Below are 10,993 nucleotides of genomic sequence, written 5' to 3' on the forward strand. Positions count from 1 at the left end.
TATTATATTATATCTATTACATTATATCTATTATATTATACTAGAGGCCCGGTGCACGGATTCGTGCACCGGTGGGGTCCCTTGGCCTGGCCGAAACCGACTCTCCTACATCCCCTGAGGGGTCCTGGATTGCGAAAGGGTGGTTCTCAGGTGATGCACCCCAGAATTGGGCTCCCTCCTCTCTGTTTCCGGATGCGTCACCTGAGAAGTGCAGCGGCCAAGTCACTGCAGCTTGGCAGCTCCTGCATTGAGCATCTGCCCCCTGGTGGTCAGTGTGCATCATAGCTACCGGTCGAACGGTCGCTTAGGCTTTTATATATATATATATAGATATCGATTACATTATACATCTATATTTCTATCTATATCTGTATCTCTCAAATTTTCTTTGTCCACTCATCTAATGATGGACACTTAGGTTGCTTTTATATCTTGGCTATTGTAAATAATGTTGCAATAAACAAGGGGGTGCAGATGTCTTTTCAAGTTAGTATTTGTGCTTTCTTGGGATAAATACCCAGAAGTGGAATTGCTGGATCTATTCATTCTTTTTTTTTTTTTTCCAATTACAGTTTGCATTCAGCATTATTTTGTATGTTTCAGGTGTACAGCGTAGTGGTTAGGCAATCATTACTTTATAAAGTGTTCCCCCCAATGTTTCAGGTATACACCTGGCACTATACATAGTTATTACAATATTGTTGACTATGTACATTGTTTTCTAGACATAATATTATTGCACACTTAGACTACAGTTTAGTTTAAACATAACTTTTATATACACTACAAAGCCCCCAAATTTGTGTGTCTTGCTTTATTGTGATATTCATTTTATTGTGGTGGTCTGGAACTGAACCTGCAGTATCTCTGAGGTATGCGTGTAGAAACTTATTTAAAATCAAAACTGACTATAGCTAAGTCTGTTCTAAAGAGGAGTGGCATAATTCATATTTGCAGAGGAAAGAATCATTGCATTTGCATCATCACCTCCCATACACATATAGTTAATGGTGGTAGTGAGAGAGGGAAAATTCAAAACCTCTTTTTGTTCCTCATTCTAGTCTGGGGTGGAACCTGGAGTGGATGGTTCATAATGGGGCTGACTCCAGCTCTGATGGCATTGGAGTTCAGAGGAAAGGGGATGGAGAGCTAAGTTACTCTGAGTAATATAAGGGGAGCTTAATTTCCTGAGGGAAGGAGAGACCCCTTCTAAATATGAGAAATATCTGGAAGGGTGAAGGTGCCCAGCAGCATGGAATATAAAACCCCTCTGTTTCTTCATAACTTTAGGATCATCTGATGAACACAATGTTTTGAGTGAGTTTGTATATGTGTATTTTTTCCTTTTTGGTAAAGCATGGGACAGCTCGAACAGAGGTAAGAGACCAGCCTTAGAAGGTGAAATGTGAATGAGATCCCAAGTCCAAAAGGAACTGGAATCGGAGCCAAAAGGGATTGTTAAGAGCATTAGCTGCTGGGAATTGTAGAAATTGTGGGACAGTGATTTGGACTTCAGGTAAATTTGGAATGGCGGATCCAGGCAGCTTCTAAAACATGCCCAAGGACAGGTGGTTCCAATTGATATATCATTGCTATAGATATGTATAGATGTGTACCATATAGAATGTTTAAGTGATTTCCCCTACTCCCCTTCTCAGGATCCTTCTTATGGACATCTATTTATTGGGTGCTTTATGAACTATCCTAATATTCCTGTATGTGCCCAATGAAAGCCATTTTCAGTTCAGACTCCAGAAGGAAAGTAAAATTTTTCAACAAAGGACTTGTCATTCCCTCCTCTCCCTATAATTTGCACAGACCCTGTGGACGCTTGCCAAAGAGCCAAAGAACTGCAGCCTCTTTTAGCCAGTGCTGAGTAGGGCACATCATTTTGGAGTGAAGGGAGGTGGGAAAAGACTTCCACAAAGCCTTAGGACTTGAAGACTGTTCTGAGCAAGTATTTAAGCAAATATTAAGACTCTGGTGAGTGCTCTAAAGCAAGAAGCCAACGTCCCCGAGCAGCTGGAGTGGGACTAGGGCAAATCCAGACAGTGCCACACTGTACAGCACTCTTGCCCATTCCTTAGGGAGGAAGAATCTATTGGATAGTCTTAATATCCACTGTAATTCCAAAGTTTGAGGACAGTGGGGATCAGTGGCTTTGACTGTCCAGCATGGACTCTCCCTTTATAGGTCTGAGTACCTTAGTTTTCCTTTGGGAGACCACCTCCTTCCCCATTCTCAGACTGGATTCAAGTTCATCCCTTGGCTCTTGATGGAGGACACATGACTATGCCAATCAGAGAACAGCAGTTGGAATGGGCATGGTCTCAAATCCAGACCAATCAGCACTCTGGACTTTCGTTGGAACTATTAACAGGTAAATTCTCATTTCTTTTCCAACTGGGTTGCCAAGCCTGTAGTATGTACATAACTCTGAGGCTGCTGGTAACCGTCTTGCCACCCCAGGTGGAGTGCTGAGACCAACACATGAAAGCTGAGCTGTGAGATGGAGAGAGATGGAGACTAGATGACATCTTTTGAGCACCTGGATCTAACCATGCCTTAAGCTAATCTAATGCTGGCATTTCATTTTACATGGGCCCCAGCTTTCCTTTTTTTCTTTTCTCTCTTTTGAAACTTTGATTTAGATTTTTGTAACCTGCAGCCAGTATAGTCTTAACTTATGGTATGAATTGTATATAATTCTCATTATAAATTGTGACCTGGCCTTTAATTTTTAATTTTCTTTTTTTTAACTTTTATGTATAAAGAGATAGCATTCTGTCATAAGGTAGATGTCTTAGTCCAATTTAATGAAGCCTATGTCCTTCACTTGATGGAAACACTGGTGGCACATGTTGAGGCCGTATTTCGGATCAGACTGTGGCCGTTTGAGCAGACATGGCAAGAACGAGAATGCTGGCTGAATTTCTTCAGATGGCTCCAGTAGAGTTGCTCTCTCTGTAGCAACGACACAAAAGGAAAGGTGATCTGGCCTTTTTCAACAGATCCTTTTGTCTTAAAGTGCTGAATTGTCCATTTGCTATATGAATCAAATGAGACTGTACATATAAAGAACCTAGCATTATCCTCTGTACATAGGGGGGAGGGGGGAACAGTAAATATTAACTACAGGGAGCAAGGCAAGAGGGAGGATGGGGAAGTGAAAGAAGAGGAGGTACTGAAAAAAGAACCCTGAAGTGCCTAGGGTAATCTTCTAAGAAACCTCAGGCCCTATCAGGCCTCCTGTTCTACATATCCCTAGTGCCCTGTGTTTTTCCCTCGTAACGCTTCAGCATGTAGGGTTTATAGTGATATGTTTATGTAATATTTTGATTGTCTCCCTCACTGACCTGGCGGTTCCACCAGGGCAGTGATTTTGCTCACTGTTATATCCCCTGCAGAGTCCAGTGTGTGGCATTCAGCAAACATTTATTGAATGAATCATCACATATAGTTAAGTTACCCAAATTGGACTCACCCTCCTTGATTATTTATTGGGGATAGGATTGTGTCAGAATTGGCAAAGTCAGGGAAAGCTGTTTCTATCCCCTCTGTATCTCCTATACTACCCACACCTCCCATACACATACAGAAAATTTTGTCTTAATGAGATCATTTTGATTTGGTTGTGAAACCCTTACCAAACCTATAGTTCTTATATTTTTATTGGAATATTTTATTGAAGAATTAAATAGTGTGGATGTTGGCCTAATATGTGGAAAGCCCTGTAGAGGAGTGGGTCAGGTCTCTGTGATAAACAAGCAGTCTTCCTTGCTCCTCTGTCTTTATTAAATCATCTATTTAACTGCAATAGTTTCCTTTCACTCAGGCTTGTTTAGGAATGTATTGGAGGCTATAGGACAGTGGTTCTCAACCTTCTGGCCTTTTAAATACAGTTCCTCATGTTGTGACCCAACCATAATATTATTTTCGTTGCTACTTCATAACTGTAATGTTGCTACTGTTATGAATCGTAATGTAAATATCTGATATTCAGGATGGTCTTAGGCGACCCCTGTGAAAGGGTCGTTCTACCACCAAAGGGGTCACGACCCACAGGTTGAGAACCGCTGCTATAGGAAGACCTGGGAAGTTGATGGGGGAAAGATCCTGGATGCTAGAGACTACTCTAAAGCAAGAAATAAAAGCAGTAAAAGGTAGCCCCTGGGAGGGGGTGGTAATCTGAAGCTCACTTCAGGAACCCTGAGTCTGGGTCCAGAGAAAACTCTCAGTGCACCCCCCCCCTCCCCCGCCTTGCCATTCAAAGCTTCCTCCCAGCCGAGGCTGCAGCTCATCCCCTCCCCCAGCCGGCTTTCCTTGAGGTGGGGAGAGTGTTTCCCAGGGCCCATGTGACTTACACTGGCAAGTGACGATTACAGGCGGTTTACCAGTCAGTAAAACTGCCAAAGGCTTTGTGCTGTAATAATCTTTTTCCTGTTTAAAACTCTGGGGATTTTCTACTGTTGCCAGTAGTTTTTCAAGTCAGCAATTACGGTATAGATTATGTAATCGCTGGGTATTAAAAATAGAAAACACCAGAGTTTGCATCTATTTTAACCAAATCAAAACAGAGCAGAGGGAGAGGAAAGGAGGCGAGGGAGGGACCAGAGGAGGAGGGAAAAAGATTACGTGACAAAAAGCAGTGAGATTGCATCATGTTACTGGGACAATCCAGCCCACAATTTACTCTGCCCTTTTCCTGCCATTCTTGGCCAAAGGGACTGCATTCCCGTCCTCCAGGGAGGGGACCCTGAGGAGATTTCTGAGGACTCAAGATCCTTGTGGATATTCCCCAGCTCAGCCTTGAGGTGTTTACCTGCCTCTGACAAGCAAAATGACTAAGGGAGAGGGTATTGAATTTGACCTACTCCCTGCTTGTGTCTTGATTTCCATGGTCTTGGTGCTCAGCTTGTTTCTTTTGTTGAAGATGTAGAGTCAAAAGGTGTTTTATGGGCCAGTCTTTAGCATCCCAAATCTCTGTCAGTTCCTTGCCAAAGCCACCCCAAATATCCTATATAATAAAAGTGTAGTATGCAAATTGTCCCCTGGTAGTCCTGGAGTTTGACCAGGGGTCAGGGCTGGCCGGGGGAAGGAAGGGAGTACCCGGCTGGCAGCCACTAGGGACCCTACCTGTGCACGAATTTCGTGTACTGGGCCTCTAGTTCAATATAATTGAAAACCATGTATGCACTATGAAAACACAGCTTTAATATAGATACTTCCAACCCTCCCACTTTCTTACTCCTGCCCTCTGCCCACTGGGTTGTCACCTCTGAGCTCCTCATCTAGGAATTCCAGGCTACCACTGGTTTGTTTTTGTGTGATTTTTTTCACTAATCCCACCCCCCAACCCTGAGTTAAATGATCTTTGTGTTTTTTTAGAGACCTAGTGAGTAATGTTACAGACCCTCTAAAGGTGAAATTTTGAGTGTCAGGTGGGTCTGGAATAGGAGTGATATTTTTGGAAGGAGGATTTTAAAAAATTTTATTGATTTTTAGAGAGAGAGACAGGGGGGATGGAAGGGAGAGAAAGAGAGAGAAACATAGATGTGAGAGAGAAACACTGATTGGCTACGTGGTGTACACACCAAACTATACCTGGGCATGTGCCCTGACTGTGAATTGAACCTGCCACCCTTTGGTATACAGGACAACACTCCAACCAACTGAGCCACACTGGCCAGGGCTTGGAAGGAGGATTTCTAAGAGCCTGACAGATCACATCAAAATACACCAGGCTTCCTATTATGTCACCGTCCCCTTCCTGGATACAGAGGATCCCAGAGAGGAAGGATTTGAATTAATCACTTATAGCCCTGAGTCTACATAGAGCCCATGCTAAAAGCACCCAACTTTGTAAGGTCTCAGGTGGCAGGGAGTGGTGAGTACTTCAAAGAAGCTCATTGTTTCCAAAGATAGAACCCAAATGGGTTCAGAGGGGTTAGGGAGAGAGACCTGAAAGATCTAAATCGTCAATATAATCAGTTGCAGGCAATATTAGAAAGTTTTCTCCTCATTATTACTTCCATCCACTCCCAAACCTACCCTATCACACTTGATTCTCAGCCTTCATCTGTACTGGGGTGAAAAAAAGAATGACAGCAGCTCAGAGTAATACTGGTCCCAGCTCTTTCCTGCTTCACCCAGCACTGCCCAAACTAGTGGAAGTTCAGTGAAAGGAAGAGAGCTCTAATTTTGGGATTTTAGATGTCATTTCACTAGATAGGGGGAATCTGGGAACCTTCCTTAGGGCTTTAAATCATCGTGTCAGCCTAAGTTGGGAAGTGCCATGACATCAAACCTCTTTCTTACTCTTGGAGGTTTTTAGTTCTCTGATGCTGGGTTTCTAGCCACATTCTCACCATTGACACTTGTCCTGGCCTTTAATGTCGTCACTGTCATTGCAGCATCAGTTTTATTGTTTTCTGGACAAGCTGGATACTTTAGACCAGGTAGTCAGCAGAACTTGGAAGTCACAGTGAGTATCTGCCCTCCACATCCCATCCCCCCTGAGGCTTTGGACAAGGTAGAGTCCACAGAAGTACCCTCTTAGGGGCTGCTAGGGGCTACAGTCAATCCAGGACTAAAGTCATTAGCAGCAAGGTCCACAAAGGAACTATTTCTACCTAAACTCAACTCTCTTGGGGCTTCCTTCCCACACTTACCTCCCCACCCCCACAATGGATAAGACCATAAGAAGACATCACAGCTTGACCACAGCAATGTTGGGTACATTGGTCATCCCCATCCTTTTCCTGAAGATCACCCTATCATTAAAAATAATTACAGATTTTTAACCTCCCAACACACATTCACCCACGTGCACACACACGTATCTTTTAGTGGTGGTGCTTCTAGTGTCTGTTGCTTGAGATAATACTGGTGGTCACAAGCTGGTATGGACAGGATAACACATTTAAATAGGTTTAATTTTTATTCATTGAACTACATTGACAAATTTGAGACATATTAGTGCTTATATATGTGGGACATTCATTTGCACCACAGACAGTGCAAGGTATAAATGATAGATCTCTCGCGTGAACTCCAGTACCAGGGCACAGAGCTAGACAACTATCTCCCTTTACTGCACACACCACCAGACCCCTCTGACCCCATCTGACATCAGACTCAGAAATGAGTTTGGAGACTGGGCCAAGATAGGCTGAATGGTTAGGCCTTAAGACTCCACCTATTTGTTGTAAACCCTCTGGCTAAAGTACCAGGCAGTGGGAGTTCAGAGAGGGTGGGATGTGGGGAGAGAGAGTATGGCACCTGATATGACTCCAACCAAACCTGGACCTACTCTTTGTCTTCCAACAGAAGGTGAGGGAGAGGGGCAGGGAGAGGGAAGAAGGAAGAAGGAGAGAGGGAGAACTGAGGAAGAGAAGTAAGGGAGGAGGGGATTGTAGGCTGAGCCTTGGGGATGGGCAGAGCCAGATTGATGGGGATGTCTGTTCCCATTTGGGACTGACAGGCCAGACAGAACCTCAGGTTTGAGGCCAAATCTTAGGGAAGCAAGTAGGGTTGTCCTGGCAGCCTGATACAGCCTGGGTGTAATCTGACTCGTAGCCACTAGGGTTGCTGAACAGGGGACAGTGGCAGGCTCTCTGTACTCTCAGCATCATCTTTCCTTCCAGCCAGACAGGCCCAGGCTCCAAAGACCCAAAAGGCAACTGAGGAAGGAACTGACTAGCACTTACTTCCCTGAGCAGTTTGCACTTTAAGAGGACACTCCAGAATATTACTTCTACTACCACTCTAAGTATTCTAAAACGATTACTTCTTCTCTAGTCAGTTTTAGTAATTTTGAATTTTTCTAAAAAAATTTTAAAATGTAAGAAAAGTTTTAAAAATTATTAGTGTAAAAATTTTATAGTCTTTTATTTTTATATCTCTACTGTATTTTATTTTTATTCCCTCTTTCATGCCCAGTATCACTTATTTAATGCTTCATGTCTTTTTTCATGATTAGTTTTGTTAGAAGTCAGTTTTCTTTTCAAAGAACCAGCTTTTGTGTATTCATCTCTATTGTTTCTTTCATTAACTTTTAATTATTTTAAAACTAGTTTTGTAACTGAAAAATACTACAAAGGGTCACTTTGTCTTACAAACTATTAACTATTATGAAAAGACCAGATACCCAAAAGGATGGACAAAGCATTAAAAAATAAAATTGATGTGGCTTATAAACATAAGAAAAGACTTACTTGCAAATAAAACAATGCATCTTTAGTGGTGGACCTCTAGGCTTGCTCAGGGAAGAGAGGTATTTTAGCTGAGTATCCAGGGGAGGGAACCCTGGATTAAAACCCCAGGCTGCTGATTCCAATCTGATTTTTATTTACTGGTATTAGGCAAGGCACAAACCTGTTTCCTCCCCATAAATCGTAACTGATAAAAAATGGCTCCACCTGCCTTACTTCATTGGCTATTGTGTCAAATTAGATATGGAATGTGAAGAAGATAAGACCTGAATGCCCATTCAGCCCTCTGTCCCTAGTCTTTCTTCTCCCACAGGTGGCAGTAGAGGGGATTGTGGATGAACCCAGCCTTGCCTGGTAGGACCACTTACCAAGCCTTGGCCCTTAAATTAGGAACATTATTTTGAAGGGAAGAAAAGAGTCTTATTCTCTCTTTAGTTCACTGTGCCTGCTGTCTTTTTTTTTTTTTTGCCTGCTGTCTTATCTCTTCTTCAGCTAAGTTTATTTATGTGGTCTGTAGCTATAGATATTACAAATATGGAAATAAAAGAAACAGGTTTTAAAAGTATTTATTATTTTAAAATAAACAAGAAATAAATCCTTTACACTATAATGTGATTTTTTTTATTCCCCCCCCTTGACAATCCCCTGCCCTCCCTTACCCCCCAGTGTCTTATGTCCATTAGTTATGCTTATATGCATGCATACAAGTCCTTCGGTTGATCTCTTACCCCCCTCCCTCCTGCCCCCCAACCCTCCCTGGTCTTCCCACTGCAGTTTGACAATCAGTTTCGATAATGTGATTTTTATAAAAATATGTTTTCTAAAAATAAAAAAATTAGAAAAGAGTCATATTGTTTTACAGTTTTGCAAATCTCTTTAATGACTAGCTTAAGAGAAGATAGCTGGATTCTCATATCTGCTTCTGTATTCAGATATTGCAATATGTTTCTTTGGTTGGAGTAGATGAACAAAACTAGCTTCATACAGATTTGTGGTTGGAAAAAGTAGGAGTATTTTAATAGCCTTTTCAGATCATTGTGGCTATCATTGATATGCCACCAAAATTGGACAAAGCCAGTTTCTGAAAGATTAGTTTGCAGTGTGGAATCTGAAGCCACATCAATGAACTAACTCCTCATACTCAGCTATATTAAACTCTCTTGGTCTGTCTTACACCTTGAGTAGGTCTTTTATTCATGTCTGATTTTATAACATCATGCATTGGTTATTTGGAAAACAATGACTCAGTGAGTTACGCAGACCTTTGAAAGTGGACACATTTCATTCCACAATATCAGATTTTATTTATTTATTTTTTTTGGCCCTGAGTGTGGGTTTCTTTTTCCTGTTTATTAAGTTCTTTCCATTTGTCGTTATTATATGTTTATCTCAGATTTGTTAATATCATCACTGATTTAATCAGCAAAGTCTTTAGGTATTGGGAAGCAGTCAAGCTCCTAGTGTGGATATGTTTTCTTTTTTTAATATATATATATTTTTTATTAATTTATTTTTTATTTTTGTTGATTTCAGAGAGGAAGGGAGAGGGAGAGAGATAGAAACATCAATGATGAGAGTATATCACTGATCAGTTGCCTCTTGTACGCCCCCTACTGGGGATCAAGCCCGAAACCAGGGCATGTGCCTTGACCAGGAATTGAACTGTGACTTCCTGGTTCATAGGTCGGTGTTCAATCACTGAGCCACACCAGCTGGCGATACAAGTTTTCTAAAATTCTAGTTTTCACTTGACAGCTCAAATTTTATCATTGGCAAACATTACTACCAGTTGTTTTACTTAATGTGACAAGCTCACTTCATTCATTTTCAAGAAAATGTCTTCCAAATACCTAACTCTGAATAATCAGTTTGTCAGTTGTTCTAACAAAAATGATATTCCACAACAAAAGCAGGTAGTTCAGCTTTCAGTGCAGTCAATCACGTAAATGTGTCCATTACTTCAGTATGCAGCAGAAGTGCTTTATGTACAGATGTTAACAAGATCTATACTCAAGGGTAATGTTTTAATTAATAATTATTACTCCATCGTGGACATTCTTATATGGAGCTGGACTTGTTGTTAAGCCTTAAGTGCATGGGTGGTGAAGAATATGACTTCGTTGATTTGTGTTAAGGCTCCCGCAGTTTTACCCACTGTTGCTTTTGCATTATCAGTGCAAATGTCAACACAGTGAATACTGCAAAAAAAATCTTGGTATTATTATAAAAATGTTCCTCATCTCTTGAACACCCTGGAAAGGTCTTGGAGACTCCCAGGAGTCCAGCAATCATAATTTGAGAGCCACTGATCACTGTGACCATGGGTAATAATAGCTCGTGGCCTTGAACACCTCAGTTAGCCTCCCTGGACCTTAGTTTTCTCAAGTTTAAGGAGAGCCCGGATGGGCTCTTAGTTTGTCTGCACTATAGAGCCATGTTTGCTACTCCTCGAAGCTACTTCTCCCCTAGCAGCTGTAGTACTCTTCTTTTCTCCCTCCCTCTCTTATGTCTCCTTTCCCTTCGTAGCTCCTCTCAGCCCACCTCCTACAGGTGGGCGTCCTCCTTGTTGTTTCACCTCCTCCTTTACTCCCTTGGTGATCTTATCCCTTCCTTGGTCTTTAGCCATCCCCTACAGGATGACAGCTCCCAAATCTTCACTTTCAGATCAGATATCTGTCCCAGGCATCTGATCCAATTCTATGATTCCACGTGCCCCTCAGACTTCTCCATTTGTGTCCCTACCTGTATGTCTAAACTGATTTAATCATCTTCCCCCACAC

General features: G+C 41.9%; 1 pseudogene; it reads right to left on the reverse strand.

The window, feature by feature from the left end:
- Positions 1-2,803: 2,803 nt before the first annotated feature.
- On the reverse strand, positions 2,804-10,839 carry LOC111826882 (annotated as a pseudogene).
- Positions 10,840-10,993: the final 154 nt, after the last annotated feature.

Source organism: Myotis lucifugus, unplaced genomic scaffold, assembly GCF_000147115.1.
Source record: "Myotis lucifugus unplaced genomic scaffold, Myoluc2.0 scaffold_108, whole genome shotgun sequence".
NCBI classification, from domain to species: Eukaryota; Metazoa; Chordata; class Mammalia; order Chiroptera; family Vespertilionidae; genus Myotis; species Myotis lucifugus.